Here is a 3,643-nt window from a genome sequence, read left to right on the forward strand (position 1 = left end):
TGTTTGTAATAATACCTCCATCTCCGTCAGGATTCCTGTTTTTCTTCAAAGAATGTAACTATGATTACTGATGAAAATAACAAACTCTTTCAAGAATACCAACATAATTTAGTTAGGTTACTCTCCAAGATAGAAAAAATAGTCTTTGATTAATATTTTTAAACTGCGTTATTTGACTACAGTCTAAGTGATATTAAGTATTTCTACCTGCTTTACATGGAGAAATTAACAGTGTGATTTCCTTGAATGAGTTTTCACTAAATCATGTGGCTGATGTGTTCAAAAGAAAAAGAAGGCAAGTATGGATGTTTACCCACACAAACTCATTTCCAATTGTTTAAACAGTTGGAATTTGGGGGACTTGCTAGAAAGAATTTAACCAAGAGAACTTAGGTGGTTTCTCACAACATCTAGATCTCAGACTTGCAAGGAATGGGTGGGTTTTTTGGGCAATAAACTGATACCTAAAAACTCATTTACTAGAAATGATTTCCACGAAAATCATTGAGGCTGGTTTCTATTTGGGATGTAGATAGGTCTTACTCTAAGGTCTTACTATATTTTCCTCCTTTCTACCATCCATAAAGTTTCAAAAAGTATTTCCTTTTTTCCTCTTCCACTATGGAGCCTTTCTTCTAAGTTCCATCCATTTTTCTCTAAAGCAGATTTACAGCTAGGTGTCCTCCAGGTGTGTGAGGTGATAATGACCATCACTACCTGCCAATATGGGCAAGTCTTTCTCAGTTCTTCAGGCTATTTTCTGAAAGTCCTTCAAACTTTCAAAGGGGCTAGTATTTAAATGCTAATGAGCTATATCTCTGAAATTACACAGGTGACCAAAAGGCTACATGTGTATCAGTGGTGGGATCCTCCTGGTTTAACTATTGGTTCAGTGATTGCGTGCTTTGCGCATGGGCAAAGTTTGAAGTTTGAACAACACTTCCGCATTTCTTCGAAGGAGAAACACAGCTGAGGCGCGATAGTCTGCTCTGTCGTGTAAATCAGCTGAGAAGATAAAGGTAGGAAAATAGTGCGGGCGAGCGGGTGGGCCCATCTGATCATTAGGACGAACCGGTTCGCTCCCAGCTAATCATCGGAGCTACCGGTTCGCCCGAATCTGTCCGAACCGGTTGAATTCCACCTGATGTGTATGGCAGCCCTGATCTGGTAGCCCATATTAAGAATCTTGATGAAAGGAAAAATTCCAAGCACTTGTGATTTTTCATGAAACTCACTGAAAACATCTCACAAAATATATGACAGATTCCATAAAGGAGGGACAAGTTGCTATTAGTAGATCTGTCTGTATGTTTATCTATCTGTTCATAAACACAATCAAATTAAGTAAACCAAGCAATGCAGTATACATATAGTTCTGTGGTTCTCAGCTGTGCCCCTCTGAGGCTTCATGTGAAATTCTGAGTCGGATGGGATCCAGGACTTTAGTTCCATAGTGCTCTACTTACATCCCATTGAAATGAATGGGTCCAAGCAAAAAGGGCATGGGTTCATTTCCAGAAAGTTAGTTTGCGCTCAAAGATGGATGGTTTGTGCTTTTCACAGCATGAATTCTACATGTTTTGTTTGAATGTCAGCTTAAACATGTAAAATTAAAAAAGAGCACATCGTTCTAGCTCTAAGGCAGAAGTTTTCAAACTTGGCAGCTTTAAGACTTGTGGACTTCAACTCCCAGAATTCTCCAGCCAGCATAGTTGGGAGTCCACAAGTCTTAAAGCTGCCAAATTTGAAGACCTCTGCTCTAAGGTAAAGGTGCTTGCATATGTATTCAATACATAAATTGTTTCGTTTATTATTAATTTACATGACTCAGTTTCCTTTTTTTTAAAGAAATCTATTTTCAAGTAAATGAATGATGATCAAGGCGAGTGGACCCTGCTGCACTTTCTTTGACCTCTCAGCTCCCAAATGACCCCCCAAAGATGCTAGTCAGCAGATGTGGGGATGAATGGAGAAAAGAGAAATCAATATCATTGGCAGATGCCACTTCGCCAGCATGGGTGCCCATGGATACAAATTCACATGCCGTGGGATTACAGCTTTTTGAGTTCGGTCCTGCTAATTCTAAAGTGGATAGACTTTTTGCAGAAACTGGCATTAAAAGTTAGGCTGCAAATTTTCTTGGGTTCCCCTCTGGAAGCCCTGTAGAATGATCGAAAATTGCCTTTATTCTTATAAATGTTTTTCTTATCAGAATGAACCGAGTTCTATTCCAAACTCGGATTAAGGATTAGGGTGCTATACCCTAGTCAGGAATCTCTAATTTATGTTAGATTTTAATAGATTTTAATAACCGTTAGCACCAGATTCAAGAAATCTAGTGTCCTCATTTGCAACTTAAATCAGTTCCAGAATGACCTGGTAGTAACCCCAGTATTTCCCCTTCCTGAGCACAAAACATCGGCTTTCTTTGCTCAAGCCCATATGTCACAAAATCTGCTAATCGTTCAGTAACAGAGCTAGCTTCTGCTACGTCATCCATCACTGAATCAACGAGGGGAGATGCTGTTCTTCCTCCTCCGTATTTGAGAAGGCAAACTGAGGCAAATAGCGGTTCAGGCCTACCCCAAGGGGACTAGGCCTGAACCGCTATTGGAACATTTTGGGAAGAGCTGCCTGTTTCTTAGGGGAGGGCAGAAAATGTATTTCAACGGCCAAATGACGTCCTCAAAATATTTACCCCAATTCTCAAATATAGACATTATCCTTTGTTAAGCAGCCCAGGCAGTCAAAAGGGGATGTCAGCGACAGTGACAGGATAACAAGGATTAAAGGATGCTCGCGATCACAAGTGAGGCTCAGCATGAATCTTACTGTCAAGCTGATTCTAAAAATATTCTCTATTGAAAAAAAAAAGTCCTCATAAAAATAGATTATTATTTTTTTTTTGTTCATAGTGTGTTGCTAACATCAGCGATAAAGAGATGGCAGGCAGGCAGCAGGCAGGAATCAGGACATAATATCATCACCGCTCATTTATATGCTTGTTTTCAATAAATTACCATCCAATGACTTGTTTCAAAGCATCTCAGCAGCTTCCTTCTCTTAGGCTTTCCTGCCGGTTGGGAGGTGAATGGTTCTCCTTTTCAGTTTATTTAGGATACCAGAAAAACAAAGTAAAATATGGTTTAATTTCTTCTGCCCCCGCCCCCCTGTTAACATTTATCATTAACCCGACATGTTGGTAATTAAAAAAACAAACAAAAAAAAAACCACAAAAAGAATAACAAGCAGGCATTCCTGGCCCAATTCCCTGAGAAAAGGTGTTTTTTCATTGCAGAGTTAAATGTCAGTTATATGATATCTATGGCAGCATCCGGGACAAGAATGAAACAAATTAAGGAAAATCAACTGCCTTCCTTCCCCTGTTGGCCCGGAATATATGGGTTGGCCCACAGTGTATTTTGTATAAATGGGCAGAACATCCCAAAGTGTGACGCTGTTCAATGCAGCCCATCCTAGTGCAGGATATGGAGAGTCACCACTTGCTTCATCGGTTTCACTCTTGGATTAGTGGTTTTTTTCTTCCTCCTGGGCTGACTGTTGTATGACCAGCGGACTCTTCCCCTTCTGTATGGAATGCAGAAACTCTTTTCAGCTACTCAGTCTTTCCTGATGACGGCTG

This window comes from Ahaetulla prasina, chromosome 5 (assembly GCF_028640845.1).
Source record: "Ahaetulla prasina isolate Xishuangbanna chromosome 5, ASM2864084v1, whole genome shotgun sequence".
In the NCBI taxonomy this organism is placed as follows: domain Eukaryota; kingdom Metazoa; phylum Chordata; class Lepidosauria; order Squamata; family Colubridae; genus Ahaetulla; species Ahaetulla prasina.